Source organism: Panthera leo, chromosome B4, assembly GCF_018350215.1.
Source record: "Panthera leo isolate Ple1 chromosome B4, P.leo_Ple1_pat1.1, whole genome shotgun sequence".
In the NCBI taxonomy this organism is placed as follows: Eukaryota; Metazoa; Chordata; class Mammalia; order Carnivora; family Felidae; genus Panthera; species Panthera leo.
Window position 1 is genome coordinate 48,985,771 of NC_056685.1, and position 24,725 is coordinate 49,010,495.

At 37.0% G+C, this 24,725-nt stretch overlaps 1 long non-coding RNA gene across 1 annotated transcript; it reads right to left on the bottom strand.

Moving 5' to 3' along the window:
• Nucleotides 1-2,244: 2,244 nt before the first annotated feature.
• On the bottom strand, nucleotides 2,245-24,671 carry LOC122224294. The gene is made up of 3 exons (XR_006204712.1): nucleotides 24,308-24,671; nucleotides 19,125-19,167; nucleotides 2,245-2,388 (listed from the first exon to the last, which is right to left on the bottom strand). It is a non-coding gene; the product is annotated as an uncharacterized LOC122224294 (long non-coding RNA).
• Between the last annotated feature and the right edge of the window lie 54 nt (nucleotides 24,672-24,725).

Genomic DNA, 24,725 nt, shown 5'->3' on the forward strand with positions numbered 1-24,725 from the left:
ATTCAATTTTATCTTGCTCCTAGCAATATATAATATATAACATTTTCTTTACATCTTTATTTTTAATTCTCACTTCTAACAAAAATAAAACACGATCAACTTGGACAGATGCTTCATCTTAAAACACTCTCCCCTTGTCTTCTTAGTTACCACAAATTGCTCATTCTGCTACTTCCCAGACAGCTTTTCTGCCAACTTTGCTGACTCCTTCTCTCCCAGCCCTCAAATACCAAAGTTGCTTGGGACTTTTTCTAGGTCTTCTTTTCTTACAAATTCCTGTCACTTTAGGTGATTTCTCTTCTTCAGTAGTTTCCATTGTCTCCCCCTTGGATGTGAGGATTGTTTAAATATGGCTGCAAATTCTTTAATACTTTAATACCGTCAAAATATTAAGATCCAAACAATATTATCTGCATAGGAAATAATTCCTTGATATGCCCTGGCTACCACTTTCAGGGACTAAAAGCAGAGCTCCTTCCTTTCCAAACTCATCTTCTCATGCAACTTTCAGGTCACTGCATCAGTTATCTATTGCCTCATAGCAAGCCACACCAAAACATGGTGGCTTAAAACAATAGTCAATTATTTTGGTTACAAATCCATAAGGCTCAGCTGGGTGGCTCATCTCTGCTTCGTGTGGTATCTGTCAGCTGGAATGGCTTGACTGGGGGCAGGAGGGTCCAATTTCAATATGGCACACTCACATGCATAACAAATTGGTACTGGCTGTCAGCTAGGAGCTCAGCTGTGGCTGTGGCCAGGGGGCCTCCGTTTCACTTTATGTAGGTCCTTTCATGGCCTTCTTGGGTTTCTTCATGGCATAGTTATTGTTCCACATAAATGTCCCAAGAAAACAGGTGGATATGGATGGCATTTTTATGACATTCCTTTACTTGAAGCAGTCATAATGACCTGCCGAGGTACAAAGGGAAGGGACCTAGACTCCAGCTTTTGCTTTTGGATAGTGGCAAGGGTCTTGAAGAACACTTGGATAGGTGATACTATTGCAATTGTCTTTTAAAACCACCCTTCGCTACCATGACTAAAGTACCAAAGTCACCACCTGTAGGTTACTTCTGGATTATACACATAATTCAAATGCTAACCCATATGCCTCTCCAATTCTAATCAGTACAACTTTTTGTCTATCTTTCTCCAAGGGTTTAAAGATAGCAAGAGGGGCGCCTGTGTGGCTCAGTCAGTTAAGCGTCTGACTTCGGCTCAGGTCATGATCTCACGGTTCATGAGTTCGAGCCCCGCGTCAGGCTCTGTGCTGATAGCTCAGAGCCTGGAGCCTGCTTCAGATTCTGTGTCTCCCTCTCTCTCTGCTCCTCCCCCACTTGTGTTCCCTCTCTCTCTCAAAAATAAATAAACATTAAAAAAAATTTAAAAAATATAGTAAGAAATTGCTTTCATACATTACATAATCAAATCACTATACATTATAATATATATTATAATGAGTATATTCTATGCATATAATATGCTATATATACATAATAGATAGTACATATATGTATTACATATTATATGTGTATCACATATAATATATATGGGTTACATAATGATTATGTACATAATGTAATCATGCATATCATGTAAATAATTTCATGCATTACAATGTCAAATGACATCTCACAGTAACATCTAGGTTAAATGCTGATTATAATCAAATATATACCCCTGTCAATGTGTCATTTCTTTTTTCCACAGCTTTTGAAGAGACAAGAAAATAAAACAAGCAAACAAAAACTCCCCCTTTGGACAGGTCTTCAAAGAATAAGTCTCACAAAAGTGAGAGTCAAATACACAATCTTATTCAATTTCTGTCCCTTCTGCTGAGATGGCCAGTTTTTAGAAGAAGCATCAATTTCCTAGAATACTAACTGTGCTCCTCAATTTATTTCTCCTGAAACATCATTTTTGAAAGACTGAAAAAAATTATAGTCAGCACCTCCATAAACTTAAATCAGAGGCCTTCAAAATTAATACTAAATGTCTCATTTTTAAAATTTGATATAGTCTTATATTTAACACAGCTTTACCACCTAAAACTTTTAGGATCATCTATCATATATCACAAGCATAAAATAACAAATCAACATGTGACATTCTTCTATCTCCAAGGTCACAAAAATATTACTGTTTCATAAAAGTCACTCACACACAAAAAAGACAATATGTGCTGGTTTTATTCTGTTATTTCCTTCCAAATACAAATTATATAAGCTATTATCTTGTTTTCAAAGAAAAAATTTACGTGAGCCTAAAGCTCACATATTAGGTCTCCAGTAAAAGTCTTGATTCTGTTTGTTGGCACCCTATCCAGATTATGGATCTTTTGTTGGCTTTATGGGTTTACAGACTTGCTGTTCTTGGCTTGATAATCTGGGGAAATAATTAGAAATGTGATTTGCTTTCCCTTTTTGTCTATACGTATGCATTTACTTTATGATGTCAATTTCATGGGAAATAAATAAAATTCTGTTTAGAAACAGTAAACCAAGATACATGGGATGCACTTTATCTTAGTAACTTATGCATTCTTAAGTATGGGAGCTATAACATCTTCCTCAGAGTTTTAGATGTTTTTATTATGTACATAGATTTTCAGAATGATACTATGAATCAGAGTGATATGGTCATAGTGTTTAGATAATACACAACACCAAATGAATAAGCTGAAAAGAGAAAAACATAGCTAGCCAACTAATTCTTATTTAGTTGCATGGTATCTGTAAAAGAATGAGTTCTATGCTTAGATTAACTGGGTTGAAAGCCTGGTTCATATATTTATTGTGAAATGAGAATGATTAATAGTATCTGCCTTTTACGGTTAGCAGGATTAAATGAGAAATTTCCTGTAAATCCCATTAGCATATTGGCTGACACATAGACAGGACTTGGTGACTCTGAGCCGTTATTATTATTGCCAAGCTCAGCTGTCACCTCATCTGTGAAGCTCATCTCTCAAATCTTCCCAAATACTTTAATGAGAACTATTCCTCTCCTTCTGCACTCCTTTGGCATTTTGCTTAACATCTCTCTTATAATTCTCCCTATTGCCAATTATGGTTATTAACATATATGTTTGTCTTCCTCATTAGATATTAGATTCCAAAGGGCAAGGACCATGTCTTCATCTTCATATTTTTCTCTCAGTATATCTTTGCCAATGCCTAATAGCAGGCTTATATATTGTAGACTTTATTTATTTTGTAATTTTTTAATGTTTATTTATTTTTGAGAGAGAGAGAGAGAGATTTTTCTCTCAGCACACCTTTTCCAAAAGCTGACAGCAGGCTTATATATAGTAGACTTTATTTTTTTTAATTTTCTTAATGTTTATTTATTTGGGGGGGGGAGGGGCAGAGAGAGACAGGGAGACACAGAATGTGAAGCAGGCTCTAGGCTCCAAGCTGTCAGCACAGAGCCTGATGCAAGGCTCAAACTCACGAACCGTGAGATCATGACCTGAGCTGAAGTTGGACGCTTAACCAACCGAGCCACCCAGGCACCCCTACCGTAGACTTTAAATGAATGTTTCTTAAGTTAAGATGACAGGTTGCTTTTCATCCTTCAGGTCTCACGTCAAAAGTCACCTCTCTGTTGGCTCATTCTAAAGAACCCTCATGATCCACCCACTCCCTACTAAAGCAAGTCTATTATACCACGTGTTTATTTCTTTATCATTTGGGGAAATTATTTCATTAACGTATGTACTTACTTATCTCTCTTGGCAAAATGTAAGCACTATGACAGTGGAGCCTTTATTCGCCTTTGAATCCTTAGCACCAGAACAGTAAGTGTCTATTTAAGTACTCAGGAAGTATTTCTTAAATGAACCATTTTACCTCCTAGGGCCCAGGTATGACAGCAGCAGCAGAGGTGATGTGTCCCAGTGACCCTTCTTTAAATAACTAGTAAAGTTGGTGATGACTTTTGAATATTAAGAAGGTGATACTCAGGAACAGCTGTGAATAAGATGTCAGTCCCTGCCTCACTTCCTTTGCCATCCCCAGCTACTTCTGCACACAGAGAGCCCCACCTACAAGCTTAAACCCAAATGAATTCCCAAACCAATCTTAGCATGAGGAAGGAAAGCCTTAAGCAGGTGCTGGAGCCATGACTGAAAGAGAATTAGTAAGGCTTGGTTATACCTGAAAAGTTTGCTTATATAGTAGGGTCTGCCAAATAATACTCCCCAGGCAAGCACTGCCTCTTACTGTAGATAATGAAAGACTCTGGTTCATGGGGAAAGAGCAAGGACATCGCACCATTTGAATGATTCAACCAAAGTTTTGAGTTATTATTGTTAAATGTAGTGAATGGGATGGGGCGCCTGGGTGGGTCAGTCAATTAAGCCTCTGACTTCAGCTCAGTTTCTTGAGTTCGAGCCCCGCGTTGGGTTCTGTGCTGACAGCTCAAAGCCTGGAGCCTGCTTTGGGTTCTGTGTCTCCCTTGCTCTCTGCCCCTCCCCTGCTCATGCTCTGTCTCTCTTTCAAAAATAAACAAACATTTAAAAAAATAATAAATGTGGTGAATAGAGATGATCTTCCACTTGGCTCATTCCCTGGGTCTGGTCAATAACCTGATGCAAAAGATCTGGCAGGATCTTCTGTAGAAATAGTATTGAAGCTTGATAGTCATTACAGAACAAGGGTTTCTTATTCTGCTTAAAGATTATAGGAGTCCTAACCAGTTATATGGAGTATGGTGTATATTAGAGTTTGGAAAAGAAATAAATCCTTTTTGGCAGAAATTGATGACTTCCATGTGAAAGAAATTATATGGGTTAGGTCATAGCTTAAAATCATCAACTCAGTTTCTCATTAACTAAAAATATTATTACTTGGACCACAAATCTTGAGTCTGGAGTTCCCAGGTTGGTGAATGCGTGGAGGCGCTGGGAGAGTCGCGCACTCAGAGAAGACGTGAAAGCTCCACATCCCTTCTCACATGCCTCGCCCTAGGCATCTCTTCCATCTGGCTGTTCCTGAATTCAATATGCTTTTGCAACAAACCAGCACTCACAGCACAAGGCACACAGAGAGAATACCACATAGAAACAGAGGCGGAGATTGGAGCGATGCATTTACCGCCGAGGAACACCAAGGGTTGCTGGCAACACCAGAAGCTTAAAAAATACAGGTATGAGGGGCACCTGAGTGGCTCAGTTGGTTAAGCAACCGACTTTGGCTCAGGTCATGATCTCGAGGTTCGTGAGTTCAAGCCCAGCATAGGCTCTGTGTTGTGTGGAGCCTGCTTGGGATTTTCTCTCTCTCTCCTTCCCTCTGTTCCCCACTTGTGTTCTCTCCCTCAAAATAAATAAATAAACTTAAAAAAATTTTTTTAAAGGTATGAAACAGATTCTTCCCTAGAAACTTCAGAGAGAGCACTGGCCTGGCCACACCTTGACTTTGGACTTCTCGCATCCAGAATTGTGTGAGAATAAATTTCTGCTGTTTTAAGCCACCTCGTTTGTGGTACTTTGTTATGGCAGAAACTCATATTGGTTCCTTTTTAAATCGAACACATCATAACAAAATTTTCCTCTGAGCACAGCATTCACTTCATACGGAAAAGAAAACAAAAACAAAAACAAAAATGGTTTGTTCCCTGGCGAATTTATTACAGTGGCCAGGTTGTCGCTTACTGGAGACGGATTTAACGCATTTTTGGTTGTGACGGCTTATTTGATAAGATTAAAGAAAGGTGCACAGGGACTTGTTATTTTCTGTAAACATTATAGAAATAAGCATGAAAAGAAGAGACTTCAAAGCTTATTACGTAACACTTGGATAGAAGATGAGAATATAATTGGTTTAATTGCTTTCCAGAGGTAAAGATGAGTGAGGATTTTAAATTATATTGCCTTTTCTAACAAAAGCTACATCTCCATACCCTCAGTTGTATTGTATTGGAATTGCAAAGTTTAGTGTAGACCTAGCTGAACAAATAAGTGATAAAACAGATGACAAAACACATAAAACTATCCGAAAGCAGGTTTCAGAAAAACCAACCTCAGGAAGTTGCTGGAATAAACAGTATTCAAAGCAGAACAGAAGCTATATTTTATACAACTTAATATAGGTATTTAATAAATGCAAATGTTTTCATTGAAAAAAAACCACAAAAAACCTTTGACTCTTTCTCTCACACTCTCCATCCAATCCGTCAGCATATTTTGCCAGCTTTTCCTTCAAAACATTCTAGAACCTGACCACCTCGGATCACCTCCACTGTAGCACTGTGGTACGAGTTTCCATCATCTCTCTAAGGAATTATTGAAATATCCTCCTAATCTGTGTCCCTGTGTTAACCTCAGGTCATCTTGCTCTGTCACTCAAAACTCACCAGTTGGCTTCCTACCTCACTCTGAGTAATAGCCAACGTCTTTACAATGTCTCCAAAGACCTAGGTGATCTCCCCCTGTACCTGCCTCCACCTCTCTCACTTCATCTCCTACCAACCTCCATCTTGATAACTACACTCAAATCTTGGTGGCCCTCTTGCTCCCCTCTTCCCCTGAAATGTTCTTCATGCAGGTATCCACACGGCTTACTCTTTTATTTCCTTCAGGACTTTGATAAAATATGACTTTATCAATGACACTCCCTATATCCCATTATTTTTCTCCACAGCTCTCATCACCACGTGCCACACCATGTATATTATTTGATTATTTATCTACATTCTCCGTTCCCACTAAAATGTAAGCTTTAAGAAAGTGGAATGGGGGTGCTTGGCTAGCTCAGTAAAGTATATGACTCTTGATCTCAGGGTCATGAGTTCAAGCCCCAGGCTCAGCATAGATATTACTTTAAAATAAAATAAAATAAAATAAAATAAAATAAAATAAAATAAAATAGAGAAAATGCTTTGTGTGTTTTGTTCACTGCTCTGTACCCAGTCTTCAAGACACTACCTGGAATATAGTACCACTATATGTAAATATTTTTCATACATTGTAATCCTACATTTTTCTGACTCCTTCTCTAGATTTTGTGTAAAGGATGTGTCTTATTCATTGATCTCAGTGATCCAGTGTTCTTTGGATGAATTAATATGAAATGTTTTTAAAAGAATGTTTAGTTCCACTTATTTCAAAAATCACTTTACATTCGCACCAAATAGCAATTAATGGGCACAGATGGTGTTATTTTTAAGTTTGTTTGTTTGAAAAGATGAGAAAAATAATTGAAGAGCAACCAATATTCATTTTGAATATTGACTTCTAATCTTCTTATTTTAAAATTCAAATTATGCTCTGAAATGCACTAAAGGACTGAAGCAGATATTTTTAATTCTCTAGACGTTGAACCCATATTTCCTAGGTTGATGTAAAACTTAGGCTTCCCATTCTCTTATTTTAATTCTCCCTTTTTTCCATTTCTATATGCAGAGGATAAAGAGAAACATTCATCCTCACAGAGTGGCATAACACAGGGGAGTGATGAGGGCTGCACTCTAAGAGGATTAAGCACACAAAGAAGATAATTAACTTGCTGAGGCCCCACAGAAAATCGTGGAATAGCAAGAACAGCATTCAGGGTTTCTGTTATCCTAAGAAAGATTCAGTCACATAGCTACAGTTCATGTCACATAGTTCACTGGTAGCCCCAAGTGTTAACACAATTAAGAAAAAATACTGAACCTTATACATCATGCAAAGAAAATAAACTCTTAATAATTTACAAAACTGTTTTGTTCTTAAATATAGGTTGATATCTACCTTAAGACCAAAACACATTCCATTCTTTTTTTCTTGCTACTGTCTTTAAAATCATTCACAACAGCAATAGAGCTCAAATAAGAAAATTTCACTAGGGAAAATAAGAATGCAGAGACATAGATTTACTTCTCTAAATACAAAACCTTAAAATTGGATATATTATAGGATACTTTCCCTGGGTGGGGAAATTAGGAGCGATTTTAATTTTTCTTCTTTGAGTTTTTTTAGAGTCAAAAATTTTATAAAGAATATGTATTTTTTATAAAAAATATGAAAAGTACAACATGTTTATATATTCTTCTGTAATATATAGTAATTCCCCTTGAACATAATGTTCAGGCTTCAAATTTAGACATTAAAAATGCTCTTCTTGTGTTGGAAAGCAGAAGTCCCAGTTGATCTGAAAAACAGTTCCAAGACTACCAAATTTGACTTATTCCCTGAGTAGTGTTTATTATAAATTGAAAATGTAATGCCAGTGGATATGCCATCACCTAATGAAAGTGAAATATAGAGAATAATTTTTGACAAGTAATTGGACTTGGAAAGAAAGGAATAGAGTAAGAGAAAACAATTGGGGAGGATTTGAGATTTCTTTGATGCCTGTAATATCCTATATGCAAACAGCAGTGAGAAATGGGCAGTAATTAATTTAAAAAATCATGCTTAAAGATCTAGTATCCTCTCAAATCTTAGAAATCAATATTATCAATATCCCTGAGTATATTATTTCAGGAAAGACTTTACTTTTTTATTTTTATTTTTTGGTTATTTATTTATTTATTTATTTCATTATTGTACATGGCCTTTTAAAAAATTTAAATCCAAGTTAGTTAATATATAGTGTAATAATGATTTCAGGAATAGAATTTAATGATTCATCACTTACATGTAACATGCAGTGCCCATCCCAACAAGTGCCCTCCTAAATACCCATCACCCATTTAGCCCATCCCCCTATGCAACACCCCTCCAGCAACCCTCAGTTTGTTCTCTGTATTTAAGAGTCTCTTACGGTTTGTCTCCCTCTGTTTTTATATTATTTTGGCCTCCCTTCCCTTATGTTCATCTGTTTTGTATCTGAAATTCCACATATGAGTGAAATCATATTTGTCTTTCTCTGACTGGCTTATTTCTCTTAGCATAATACACTCTAGTTCCATTCACATTGCTGCAAATGGCAAGATTTCATTCTTTTTGATGGCCCGGTAATATTCCATTATATGTATATGTATATATATACACACACCACATCTTCTTTTTTTTTTTTTTTTTTTTTTTTTTTTATTTTATTTTATTTTTTTAATATATGAAATTTACTGTCAAATTGGTTTCCATACAACACCCAGTGCTCATCCCAAAAGGTGCCCTCCTCAATACCCATCACCCACCCTGCCCTCCCTCCCACCCCCCATCAACCCTCAATTTGTTCTCAGTTTTTAACAGTCTCTAATGCTTTGGCTCTCTCCCACTCTAACCTCTTTTTTTTTTTTTTCCTTCCCCTCCCCCATGGGTTTCTGTTATGTTTCTCAGGATCCACATAAGAGTGAAACCATATGGTATCTGTCTTTCTCTGTATGGCTTATTTCACTTAGCATCACACTCTCCAGTTCCATCCATGTTGCTACAAAAGGCCATATTTCATTTTTTCTCATTGCCACGTAGTATTCCATTGTGTATATAAACCACAATTTCTTTATCCATTCATCAGTTGATGGACATTTAGGCTCTTTCCATAATTTGGCTATTGTTGAGAGTGCCGCTATAAACATTGGGGTACAGGTGCCCCTATGCATCAGTACTCCTGTATCCCTTGGATAAATTCCTAGCAGTGCTATTGCTGGGTCATAGGGTAGGTCTATTTTTAATTTTCTGAGGAACCTCCACACTGCTTTCCAGAGCGGCTGCACCAATTTGCATTCCCACCAACAGTGCAAGAGGGTTCCTGTTTCTCCACATCCTCTCCAGCATCTATAGTCTCCTGATTTCTTCATTTTGGCCACTCTGACTGGCGTGAGGTGGTATCTGAGTGTGGTTTTGATTTGTATTTCCCTGATAAGGAGCGACGTTGAACATCTTTTCATGTGCCTGTTGGCCATCCGGATGTCTTCTTTAGAGAAGTGTCTATTCATATTTTCTGCCCATTTCTTCACTGGGTTATTTGTTTTTCGGGTGTGGAGTTTGATGAGCTCTTTATAGATTTTGGATACTAGCCCTTTGTCCGATGTGTCATTTGCAAATATCTTTTCCCATTCCGTTGGTTACCTTTTAGTTTTGTTGGTTGTTTCCTTTGCTGTGCAGAAGCTTTTTATCTTCATAAGGTCCCAGTAATTCACTTTTGCTTTTAATTCCCTTGCCTTTGGGGATGTGCCGAGTAAGAGATTGCTACGGCTGAGGTCAGAGAGGTCTTTTCCTGCTTTCTCCTCTAAGGTTTTGATGGTTTCCTGTCTCACATTCAGGTCCTTTATCCATTTTGAGTTTATTTTTGTGAATGGTGTGAGAAAGTGGTCTAGTTTCAACCTTCTGCATGTTGCTGTCCAGTTCTCCCAGCACCATTTGTTAAAGAGACTGTCTTTTTTCCATTGGATGTTCTTTCCTGCTTTGTCAAAGATGAGTTGGCCATACGTTTGTGGGTCTAGTTCTGGGGTTTCTATTCTATTCCATTGGTCTATGTGTCTGTTTTTATGCCAATACCATGCTGTCTTGATGATGACAGCTTTGTAGTAGAGGCTAAAGTCTGGGATTGTGATGCCTCCTGCTTTGGTCTTCTTCTTCAAAATTACTTTGGCTATTCGGGGGCTTTTGTGGTTCCATATGAATTTTAGGATTGCTTGTTCTAGTTTCGAGAAGAATGCTGGTGCAATTTTGATTGGGATTGCATTGAATGTGTAGATAGCTTTGGGTAGTATTGACATTTTGACAATATTTATTCTTCCAATCCATGAGCAGGGAATGTCTTTCCATTTCTTTATATCTTCTTCAATTACCTGCATAAGCTTTCTATAGTTTTCAGCATACAGATCTTTTACATCTTTGGTTAGATTTATTCCTAGGTATTTTATGCTTCTTGGTGCAATTGTGAATGGGATCAGTTTCTTCATTTGTCTTTCTGTTGCTTCATTGTTAGTGTATAAGAATGCAACTGATTTCTGCACATTGATTTTGTATCCTGCAACTTTGCTGAATTCATGTATCAGTTCTAGCAGACTTTTACACCACATCTTCTTTATCCATTCATCAGTCGATGGACATTTGGGCTCTTTCCATACTTTGGCTATTGTCCATATGTTGCTATAAACTTTGGGGTTCATGTGCCCCTTCGAATCAGCATTTTTGTGGCCTTTGGATAAATACCTAGTAGTACAATTGCTGGGTTCTATGGTAGTTCTATTTTTAATTTTCCGAGGAACCTCCACACTATTTTCCAGAGGGGCTGCACCAGTTTGCATTCCCACCAGCAGTGCCAAAGGGTTCCCCTTTCTCTGCATCCTCACCAACATCTGCTGTTACCTGAAATGTTAATTTTAGTCATTCTGACAGGTATGAAGTGGTATCTCATTGTGGTTTTGGTTTGTATTTCCCTGATGATAAGTGATGTTGAGCATCTTTTCATGTATCTGTTAGCCATCTGGATGTCTTCTTTGGAAAAGTGTCTATGTCTTTTGCCCATTTCTTCACTGGATTATATTTGATTTTGGGGTATTGAATTTCATAAGTTCTTTATAGATTTTGGGTACTAATCCTTTATCTAATATGTCATTTGCAAATATTTTCTCCTATTCTATCAGCTGCCTTTAAGTTTTGCTGATTGTTTCCTTCACTGTGCAGAAGCGTTTCATCTTGATGAGGTTCCAATAGTTCATTTTTGCTTTTGTTTCCCTTGCTTCTGAGACATGTTAAGTAAGAAGCTGCTGCAGCCGAGGTCAAAGAGGTTGCTGACTGTTTTCTCCTCTAGGATTTTGATGACTTCCTGTCTTATGTTTAAGTCTTTCATCCATTTTGAGTTTATTTTTGTGTATAGTGTTAAGAAAGTGGTCCAGGTTCATTCGTCTGCATGTTGCTGTCCAGTTTACCCAACACCATTTGCTGAGGAGACTGTCTTTTTTCCACTGGAGATTCTTTCCTGCTTTGTTAAATATTAGTTGGTCATGAATTCAGCAAGGTCGCAGGATATAAAATCAATGTACAGAAATCAGTTGCATTTCTATACACCAATAATGAAGGAGCGGAAAGAGAAACTAAGGAATCGATCCTATTTACAATTGCACCAAAACCCATAAAATACCTAGGAGTAAACCTAACCAAAGAGGTGAAAAATCTATACACTGAAAACTATAGAAAGCTTATGAAAGAAATTGAAGAAGAAATTTAAAAATGGAAAAACATTCCATGCTCATGAATTGGAAGAACAAATATTGTTAAAATGCCGATACTGTCCAAAGCAATCCAAATATTCAGTGCAATCCCTATCAAAATAACACCAGCATTTTTCACAGAGCTGGAACAAACAATTCTAAAATTTTTATGGAACAACAAAAGACCCTGAATAGCCAAAGTAATGTTGAAAAAGAAAACCAAAGCTGGAGGCATCACAATTCCAGATTTCAAGCTGTACTACAAAGTTGTAATTATCAAGACAGTATGGTATTGGCACAAAAACAGACACATAGATCAATGGAACAGAATAGAGGACTCAGAAAAGGAAAGACTTTAAATCATTCTGAAATAGATATGTGTCATTAGGACATTCTTCACAGATATACCCTTTCTCCTACTACTCTCCGATTTTGAGAAGTTTGATCCAATTTTTAGGTCTCTGCCAACATGGAGTTGGTATACAGGGAAGAAAGTGGTTGTCTCCTAGCCTTCAATAACATTAGTTAGACTAAGTAATTCCTGTGGGTATCATCTTCAAGTCTAAAGGTCTAAATCAAGAATAAAAGCAAAAGGAAATTCAAGAGTGAAAGGAATTTCTGCCATCTTTTAAGAAGTGGGATGGGGCTATTGTTGAAAATCCTGCTATAAGCATTGGGGTACATGTGCCCCTATGCATCAGCACTCCTGTATCCCTTGGGTAAATTCCTAGCAGTGCTATTGCTGGGAGGCAAACCATAAGAGACTCTTAAATACAGAGAACAAACTGAGGGTTGATGGGGAGTGGGGAAGAGGGGAAAGTGGATGATGGGCACTGAAGAGGCCTCTTGTTAGGATGAGCACTGGGTGTTGTATGTAAGCTAATCTGACAATAAATTATATTTAAAAAAAAAAAAAGAAGCGACATGGGGTTATTAGAATAGAACTGATTGGGATAAAACCAATAAATCTGAAATTTTTATAAGGAAATGGACTTAAATTTTAGATAATTAAAAACCATGATTTTCTTAGCATGTGTTGAAATATCGTCTAAATACATTTTAATTTGTTAGTTTAAAAATAAAAATCTTTAGGTAAACCATGAGCAGTCCCTTTACAAAGCTGCTTCAAGGTTATAAATGGAGCAACACATGTGGAGGGAGTGCCCTCTAGTGGCTAAAGAAAAAATATATTTTTGTGTAGGATAGGGCTAAAAACTTAAAGCAAATGTTTGTATTCCCCATTATCCTGTTTTATTAATCAAATACTTCTACTTTTATTAAGGAATTAAAGAGGTTCAGATAAATATATATATCTTGTGCTTTAAAATACATAAATTTCTTTGCTGATAAATGTTATTATTTTTTTTAACAGTATAGTATATGCCATTGTAGAAAATTTCTAAGCCACAGAAAATTATAGAGAAGAAAGCAAACTCTGTAACCCCACAACCTAAAGACAACCATAGTTAATATTTTAACTAATTTTGTTCAACTTTTTTTCTATGCATTCACAATTTTTCATATAACTGACATCACAGAAAGTAATCCATTTTGAGGGATACTTTTCATTATGTGTTTTTAACCATGTTATTAAAACTTGCTGTGGTTTGAGTGAGGTTCCTCTTCCGGAGGGAATAAAACATGCACATGTATAGATAAGTGACAGAATATCTTATGTTCAAAATTGCAAGTGGCTCAGTACTGTTGGAAAATAAAGTGAGAAGTTTACAGCTCAGTGAGAATGTTAGGGAGAAGAATTAATAGGGGTTGGAGAGGTATGTAGAAACCAGATCAAGCACCATGGGCATGCCAGTTGGATACATTGTCGGTTGGTATGAATAACCACTGAGGAACTTTGAGTCATGGACTGACTTTATTGGACTTGCATGCCACACAATAATAAAATAATTTGATACTAATATGGAGGATAGACTGAAATAATGTTTCTCGAAGTTGGCTGCACTTTAGAACTACCTGGGAAGCTTTAAAAAATGCCGATCCCCAGACTCCAATCCAAACCAATTAAATCAGGATCCTTGGGAATGAGATTTTTTATAAAGTTTCCCAGATGGTATCATTACATAGCATGGAATGAGGAGAGATGAAACTAGATATAGAAGTACCACTTCGAAGGGTGTTGCATTAGATCGTGCGAAAAATGATGTGCGCCTAAACTAGGTGAGTGATAGTGTATGTGACGAAGTTATTTAATTGACACAAGTTGATAACTGCACACAAGGAATCAAAGATTATTGTCTCATGGTGTCTTGATAAATGTGGTGTCAGAAGGAAATACAGCCACTTGGGCATGTATGTGGGAAGTGGGGAGCATGTTAAGAAGCTAGCATTTTCCTTTAGATTCATCACCAATGACACAAACACACTTAGATATATTTTCTGTTTGCTCTTTTATAAATCCTTCGGCCAGATAATTTCTCTTATCTCCACCCACCCTTTAACTATCTGCTTTGTAGTGGGGGCGGGATGGAGGACCTAGACTCTGCAGATCACACATTAGGCTCTTTTAGCAAGTGCAACACAAGAGGAAGAAGAGATTTGCTCTTTACTGTCTGATTCTTGGTGGCTTCCCATCTGCCAGTGGTTCTACTAAAAATCACTCTGGCCACACGTGATTGCCCCTACAGTCACGCTTTTCTGTAGCAGCTGCTGAATCCGGTTCGCAATTTTTTCAACACTTGCAAAACCAGCCTCATCACCATCCCCCAAAGACACTAGCACCAACTAGCTGGTGTCAGCTCCTCAGGGGTCTAGGTTTCAACACCCCAAGGCCCCTTCTCTAAGTTTCTAGGTTTTTCTCCTTGTTCCTTCGGGCCTAAACCTGCTTCTACTAGACTGGCCTTACAGAAGAGGCTTAAAAGAGTTCTTCAAGTTGAAATGAAAAGATGCTAATTAGTAACATAAAAATAGACAACACACTGGTAGAGGTGTTAGTATCTTAGTAATATGATGGAATGCTTCCCAGTTAACTCTAGAATAAAGGTTAAAGTATAAGAATATTAAAAAATAACTATAGCTGCAATATTTTGTTGATGGATACATATTATAAAGAAAAGGTAAGTTGTACATTAAAAAAATAAAATGTAGGGGGGTAGTAAAATGGAAGAGTTTTTGTATGCAATCAAAGTAAATTGTTGTTTTATGTAAACCTCATGGTAATGACCAAGGAAAAAGCTATAGTAGATTCACCAAATATAAAGGGGAAAGAATCAAACAATATCACATGAAAAATCATCAGTTTACAAAAGAAGGCAGCAAGAAAAGAAGAAAAGAACAAAGGACTTATGAAACAGGTCCAAAACAAATAAGATGGTATTGGTAAGCCTGCACAAAGACTCAAAGTGAAGGGATAAAAGATACATTCCATTCAAGGGAAAACCAAAAGAGGGAGGGGTAGATAAACTTACATCACACAAAATAGACTTTAAGCCAAAAACAGTAATGAAAGACGAGGAAAGTCATTATATAATGATAAAGGGATAAATTCATCAAGAGGATATAAAATTATAAATATCTACGCACTCAAATCAGAGCATCTAAATACCACAAATCTGTGGATATAAATGGAAAACAATGCAATAATAGTAGAGGACTTCAATACTCCACTTTCAACAAATGATAGGTCATCAAGACAGAAAATCAACAAGGCATCATTGGACTTGAAACATATTTTAAGCCAAACGGACCTAACAGACATATACAGAACATTCCATCCAACAGCAACAAGAAAGTCTTCTCAATGTGCACATGGAACATTCTCCAGTAAAGATCATACGATAAGTCACAAAACAAGACATAGAAAATTTAAGAAGATTAAAATCATACCAAGTATCTTTTCCAACCACAATTGTATGAAACTGGAAATAAATAATAGAAGAAAAGCTGGAAAATTCACAAATTAATGGAAATTAAACAACATATACTCTTGAGTAACCAATAGTTCAAAGAAGAAATCAAAAGGGAAATTTAAAAAAGTCTTGAAAAAAATGAAAATGGAAACAAAACACACCAAACTTTATGGGATGCAGCAAAAGCAGTTCTAAGAGGGAAGTTTACCGTGGCATTAAGAAAAAAGAAAGAGATCAAATAAAAAAACCTAACTTTGTACCTCAAGGAACTACAAAACAAAAAGACAAATTAAGTACAAAGTTAGCAGAAGAAAGGAAATAACAAAGATCACAGCAAAAGTAAATGAAATAAACACCAAAAATAGAACTGAAAAGACCAATGAAACTAAGAACTGTTTTGTTTTGTTTTTTTAAAGACAAACAAAATTAACAAACCTTAAGTAGACTAAAAAAAAAGAGAAGACTCATAATAAATAAAATCAGAAATAAACGAGGAGACATTGTAACATACCACACAAATAAAAAGGATCATAAGAGACTATAAATGTTTATATGCCAACAAACTGGATAACCCAGAAGAAATAGATAAATTCTTAAAACATACCTACCAAGACCAAATCATGAAGAAATAGAAAATTTCAACAAACCACTTATGAATAAGGAGATTGCATCTGTAATCAAAATCCTCCCAACAAAAAGCCTAGTATCAGATGGCTTTACTGGTGAGTTATAACAAATATTTAAGTAAGAATGAACACTAATCCCGCCAAAAGTCATCCAAAAATTGAAGAGGAAAAACAACTCCCAAAGGTGTTTTATGAGGCCACTATTACCTTGATATGAAAGCCAGATAAGGACACTACAAGAAAAGAAAACTACAACAAATCAAAACCACACTGAGATAACCTCACACCAGTCAGAGTGGCTAAAACGAGCAAATCAGGACTATAGATGCTGGTGAGGATGTGGAGAAACGGGAACCCCCTTGCAGTGTTGGTGGGAATGCAAACTGGTGCAGCCACTCTGGAAAATAGTGCGGAGGTTCCTCAAAAAATTAAGAATAGGTCTACCCTATGACCCAGCAATAGCACTGCTAGGAATTTACCCAAGGGATACAGGAGTGCTGATGCATAGGGGCACTTGTACCCCAATGTTTATAGCAGCACTTTCAATAATAGCCAAATTATGGAAAGAGCCTAAATGTCCATCAACTGACAAGTGAATAAAGAAGATATGGTTTATATAAACAATGGAATACTAGTTGGCAATGAGAAAGAATGAAATCTGGCCTTTTGCAGCAACATGGATGGCACTGGAAGGTATTATGCTAAGTGAAATAAGTCAGTCAGAGAAAGATACCATATGTTTTCACTCATAGGTGGATCTTGAGAAACTTAACAGAAGACCATGGGGGAAGAGAAGGGGGAAAAAAAGTTACAGAGAAGGAGGGAGGCAAGCCATAAGAGACACTTGGATACTGAGAACAAACTGAGGACTGATGGGGGGTGGGGGAGAGGGGAAAGAGTCATGGGCATTGAGGAGGGAACTTGTTGGAATGAGCACTGGATGTTGTATGGAAACCAATTTGTGAATAAACTATATTTAAAGAAAAGAAAACTACAGACAAATATCCTTAATGAATACACATGCAAAAATTCTTAACAAAATATTTGCAAATCAAGTTCACATTAAAAGCATCATGCATCATGATCAAGTGGGATTTATCCCTGGGATGCAAGGGTATTTCAACATAGGCAAATCAGTAACTGTGATACAGCACATTAATAGAATAAGGATAAAACCATATGATCATCTCAATAAAAGCAGGAAAAGCATTTAACAAAATACAACATCCTTTCATGATAAAAATGCTCAACTGGCATAAAAGGAATGTACTTCAGCATAATAAAGGCCTTATATAAGCCCACAGCTAACATCATACCCAATGATGGAAGGTTGAAAGCTTTTCCTCTAAGATCAGGAATAAAACAAGAGTGCACTCTTACCACTCCTATTCAACAGAGTACTACTAATCCTAGCCAGAGCAATCAGACAAGAAGAAATAAAAGGCATTCAAAACAAAAGGGAAGGAATAAAATTGTCTTTGTTGGGGATGATATGATTTCATACATAGAAAATCTCAAAGGCTCTGCCAAAATACTGATAAGATTAATCAATAAAGTCAGTAAAGTTGTAAGATACAAAAACAATATACAGAAATCAGTTACATTTCTATACATTAACAATGAAACATCTGAAAAAGAAATAAAGAAAATAATCCCATTTGCAATTATATCAAAAACAATAAAATACTTAGGAATTAAATATTTATTTAACCAAGAAGGTAAAAGACCTATATACAAAAGACTTTTTTAAAAAATTAAACATTTTTTTTTTAATTTGAGAGAGAGAGAGAGAGAATGAGTGCAAGCAGGGGAGAGGGGCAGAGGGTGAGAGAGAGAGAATCTTAAACAGGCTCCATACTCAGCACAGAGCAGAGCCTGATGCAGGTCTTGATCCCACAACCCCAGGATCATGATCTGAGCCTGATGCTCAAGAGTCAGATGCTCAACCGACTGAGCCACCTAGGTGCCCCCATACTAAAGATTAAAGATTAAAGAAGTTAGAGAAGACACAAACCAGTGAAAAGATATTTCATCACAGATTGGAAAAATTAATACTGTTAAAATGTCCATACTACCCAAAGCTATCTATAGATTCAATGCAATCTCTGTCAAAGTTCCAATGGCATTTTTTACAGAAATAGAAAAAAAAATCCTAAAATTTGTATGTATTCACAAAAGACCCCAAATAGAGGTAACAATCCTGAGAAATAAGAATAAAGCTGGAGGCATTGTACTTCCTGATTTCAAACTATACTACAAAGGTATAGATATCAAAACAGTGTGGCACTAGCATAAAGACAAGCATACAGACCAATGGAACAAAATCAAGAGCCCAGAAATAAACCTTTGTATATACAGTCAATTAATATTTGACACGGGAGCTGAGAATAGACAATGGGGAAAGGACAGCCTATTCAATAAATGATGTTAGGAAAACAAAATAATCACATGCAGAATAATGAAATTAACTGAAGATGGTTTAAAGACTTAAACATAAGAACTAAATTGGTAAAACATCTAGAAAAAAAAAAACAGGACAAACCTCCTTGACTTTGGTCTTGGCAATGATTTTTTGAATATGACACCTAAAGCATAAGAAACAAGAGCAAAAATTAATATGTGACACTACACCAAAATAAAAAGCTTCTGCACAGCAAAACAAACAACAAATGAAAAAGCATCCTATGGAATGGGAGAAAACATTTGCAAACCACATATCAGATAAGGAGTAAATACTCCAAATATATAAAGAACTCATACAATTCAATAGCAAAAAATCAATCCAATTTAAAAATGGGCAGAGGGGGGGCGCCTGGGTGGCGCAGTCGGTTAAGCGTCTGACTTCAGCCAGGTCACGATCTCGCGGTCTGTGAGTTCGAGCCCCGCGTCAGGCTCTGGGCTGATGGCTCGGAGCCTGGAGCCTGTTTCCGATTCTGTGTCTCCCTCTCTCTCTGCCCCTCCCCCGTTCATGCTCTGTCTCTCTCTGTCCCAAAAATAAATAAAAAACGTTGAAAAAAAAATTTTTTTTAAAAAATGGGCAGAGGGACTGAATAAACATTTTTCCAAAGAAGGCATACAATGGCCACGGAAAGGTGCACAACATCACTAATCATCAAGAAAATGCAAATCAAAACCACAATGAGGTATCATTTCAAATCTGTTAGACTGGGTATCATCAGAAAGAGAAGAGCTAGCAAGTGCTGGAGCAGCTGTGGAGAAAATGGAACATTCGTATCTTGGTGGAAATGTAAATTGGTGTAACGACTATGGAAAACGATATGGAGTTTTCTCAAAAAAACAAAACCAGAAACAAAATAGAGCTACTGTCTGATCCAGCAAGCCTACTTCTGAGTATACATCCAAGGAAAAGGAAATCAGTATTTTAAAGAGATATGTGTACTCTCATATTCTTTGCAGCGTTATTTACAATGGCCAAAATATGGAAACAATTGAAGTGTCCATCCATGGATCAATGGATAAACAAAATGTGATATACATATGTAATGTGGTATACATATATGTATAATGGAATACTGCTCAGCCATAGAAAAGTGAAATCTTGCAATTTGCAACAACGTTGGAGCTTGAGGGCATTATGCTAAGTAAATCAGTCAGGCAGAGAGAGATAAATACTAAATGCTCTCACTTATACGTGGAATCTAAATTTTGGAAAAACCAAACAAGGTGAGAGATACTGAGAACAGATTAGTGGTGTCCAGAGATGGGAGGGGGGAGTGTGAAAAGGGGGAGGGAGTAAAATGGTACAAAATTCCAGTTATAAAATAAACAAGTCATGGGGGTGTGATGTATAGCATAGCAACTATAAAGTTAATAGTACTGTATCGCATATTTGAAAGTTGCTAAGAGAGCAAATCTTAAAAGATCTCATCATAAGAAAAAAACTGTAACAATGTATGGTGATGAATGTTAACCACACTTATTGTAGTGATCATTTCACAATATACACAAATATTGAATCATTATCTTGTACACCTGAAACTGTTATATGTCACTTATACTTCAATTTAAAAAAATTAACAGCTTAAGGAGCGTCTGGGTAGCTCAGTTGGTTAAGTGTCCGACTTCAGCTCAGATCATGGTCTGACAGTCTCATGGTTGGTGAGTTTGAGCCCTGCCCTGGGCTCCATGCTGGCAGTGCAAAGCCTGCTTGGGATTCTCTTCTTCTCTCTCTCCACTTCTCCCCTGCTCATACGTTCTCTCTCTCTCAAAATAAATAAATAAACTTAAAAAGAAATTTTTTAAAAATCAGCAGCTTGGAATATCACAAATTTGTTATCTCAGTTTCTCTATTTAGGAGTCCAGCATATTTTAACTGGGACTTCTCACTATTTTTAAGGCCGAAATCAAGATGTGGGCCAGCTGTATCCTCATCTGGAAACTGAACTAGGGAACTAATCTGCTTCCAATCTCCTTCAGGAACTTTATCGAAATTATTCTTTCCCCCCCTAATCCATAGTGTAGCTCTGTCATTGGATTTTTCTCTATGAAGACTAGTATTTTGTTCCTTTTTGCTATTTTTATACCATGCCATTGCCACAGTGTTTATTACACTTGAAAATGATATTCATGGTACCCAGTTAGAGAAGTCTTCTCCCTTGTGTTTTTTCTTTTTAAGTATGATGGCCAGTCATGGTCTTTTGCTGTTCTATATTTAACATTAGTATGCAAAGCTCCATTTTATTTTTTAAATGTTTATTTTGAGAGAATGAAAGAGAAAGCACGACAGGGGGAGGAGCAGAAAGAGAGGCAGAGAGAGAATCCCAAGCAGGCTCTGCACTATCAGTGTAGACCCCAATGTGGGGCTTGATCTCGTGAACAGTGAGATCCTGATCTGAAATCAAAAGTCCAATGTTTGACAGACTGAGCCACCCAGGTGCCCCTGAAGTTTCATTTTAAACAATTGGGGCTTTAACTTGGAATAGTATTGAATCTGTAGATCAATTTGGAAATGTATTAGTTTGCTAGGGTTGCCATGACAAAAGATCACAGATTGGGTGGCTTTAACAACAGAAATTTATTTTTTTTCCACAGTTATGGAGGCTAGACGTCTAAGATCAAGGTGGTACAGGTTTGGTTTCTTCTGGGCCTCTTTCCTTGGCTTGCAGGTGGCTGCCTGCTCACTCTGTCATGTGGTCATCCGTTTGTTTGTCTTCTCTTCTGTTAAAGTCACCAGTTATGTTGGACTAGAGTTCACCCATATGATCTCATTTTACCTTCATTACCCCTTCAAAGGCTCTTTCTCCAATTCTCCAAATATAGTCACATTCTGGTGGTTAGCCTTGAATGTATGAATTGGTGGGGGGGAGGGGGAGCACAATTGAGCTTGTAACAGGGGACCACTGACATTTTTCCAATACTGAATCTTCCAATCTATAAACACAATATATCCATCAGTTTATTTTTATATTCTTTAATGCCTTTCAATGAAATTTATCATTCTCCATAGAGGTCTTAAATATTAAATTGAGGGGTGCTGATGGCATGGAGCCTGCTTGGGATTCTGTCTTTCTCTGCCTCTCTGTTCCTCCCCTGCTTGCTCTCTATCCCCTTCTCTCAACAATAAATAAACATTTGAAAAAAATTATGTTGAATATTCTCAATTTACTTAATCAGATCCTTACTCCTTCCTTCTGCACTATGGTTCATGTCTTAAGAGGGATGACATTTATGGCTTCCATCAAGTGACATTTAGGCACTGCTTGCCTCCTGACCTCTGGATAGGTTTAGCCAGTGGGAAGCATGGGCAGGAGATCTGAGTATTCATTCCCTTACTTCTTTTCCACTACTGGGGCTCGTGATGGGTGGCTACAGCTGTGTTCCTCTCCTGAGTTTTGCAGCTCTCTCCCAGTAGCCTTCTCCTATCGACATAGCTCTGGGAATTCAGGTTAAGATAACTGCTCCTTTTCAGTCACCCATTCACATCTATGGTTAGTACCCCATCTTTCCCCTGAGTCTCTTCAGCATTCCTTATCGGTTACTTTTGATCCTGACTACATCTTAGTAAATGCTCCATTCATTAAACTCTACATTTTCTATATGTCAGTGTGCCAGCTTCTTCTCCATTTCTACATTTCAGTGTGCCAGGAATTTCCTGCTGGGAAACATACTTGGTCAGATTTATTCCCAAGTACTTTTTATGTCTCGAAGCTATTTTATATGGCACATTTAAAAATTACATTTTCTGTTTGTTGCTAGTTATAGAAATGCAATTAGTTTTCTGATACTTTTTTTTTAATCTAGCAACCTTGCTAAACATTCATTACTTCCAATAATTTGTTAGATCTTTAAAACATATTTCTTTATATATTAATCTCCATGAATAATCTTTAAATAATCGCAGATTTGTAACTTGGTTTGCAACACATGCCTATTTGGGTTATCTAAACATCTAATAGAATGCTGTGTTGGAGTGACATTATATTAATTGCATTAATCTGTCTTCTAATATTAAACTGCTTTTGAAGTCTACACCATTGATCCAGATACATATTACTTTCAAAAATTAGAATCCAAATGAGCAGGAAGTACACTTTTTAAAAACACATTTTTCCCTGTTTCCTTTTCTTAAAATTGAAGTATGGTTGACATACAATGTTATATTAGCTTCAGGTGTACAACATAGTGATACGACAATTCTATACATTATGCAATGCTCACCACCATAAGGGTAGTACCATCTGTCATTATATAAAGTTGTATACATTCTTTAGAGACAGGTAGTTATCAGTTATATACTTATCTACACCCGATGAGCAACTAGTGGATATATACTAATATTTTACTGACTAGTTGCTTTGAGTTGTGTCTTTCATTTACCGCCATCAGTAATAGTTATTTAATCAGTAAACAATCATTTGTTGAGCATCCACTAAATGCCATTCACTCTTCCAGTACTAGAGTACAAAGATGACAAAGCCATAACCATTGCCATTAAAAGAAGCTCATAATTTAAGTGTGTGGAGTCTGTGTGTGTTGGACCACAGAGGGAGTAAGACCAAAGATAATGGAAAACATATAGAGTAAGTCTGTACTGTAAATGAGTGAACAAAATGCTAAGAAAATAGAACGGGAAAGTACTTCAAGTCTCCATTCAAGAGTTGAATCTTGAATAAGCGATACACGCTTATTACCAAAAAAAAAAAAAAAAAAAAAAAAAAATGAAGGAAACATTCAGTCATTTGTGCTGATTTATTGGTATGTGCTAAAATATTATGGTCTTGGGGATAAAGTACTGAAAGAGCCACAAAAATCTGTCTTCCCTTTACAGTCTATATTAAAAGGAAAGAAACTTGCACCAGGAAGGACGTTTCCTGCTTACAAAAGTTTTGTATCAACAGTTCTGATTGTTTTACAGAGCAGCAATACCCCTCCTGCCCGAAGTGGGCTGCCTGTAGGAAAATAATACCCGAGGTTCTATTTATAGTTTTTAGATTCTTCTGGTATTTACGTTTTTGCCTAATTGTAACGTACATGTATGTAATACGCACATCATCTCCATAATGGGAGTGCAGATTCAAATTTTACTGAGGTGAATATTTCATCAAAGTTTGGGGACCATTGCACTAGTGTCCCTCAACGTCCTCAAAAGAGAAAGTAATATAAATTTATTTGTATTTAAAACCACCTAACACTCATATCTAAATCGCTAACACTACTGGAATTTTTATGAGTGCCTGGAGAAACCACGTTTCTTAAGGGCCTTACTTGTAGACAATCCCAGAGGAGCTGCCTATGTAGTTGTTTAGTAAGAACTGAAAAAAAAAAAAAAAAATTCCTAGACGAAGTTTGCTGGTTTGGGGCGCTGCTGGGAACAACTCTGTTTTTCTGTTCAGATAACAAGCACGGTCCAGCCAGTTGGATTGCTTGGCGCATAATCCACAAGGGCCGCCAGGTCCAGGCTCCGAGAAGGGCAGTCACAGCTTTCGACTCAGCAAACTCCGCCCAGGGACGAGACCGGTTTCGGCTGGTCAAAGCTGGGAACTGGAGACTCCAAGGCAAAGTCTAGAGCTTCTCTAGGCGCCGTACGTGGCCGGTGCGGGACCAGGGTCATGTGCCCAACGTGTGCCGATCTAGCGCCTGCGCACTGCTGTCCTATTAGCTCTTCCACCGGGCAAACTTGCCT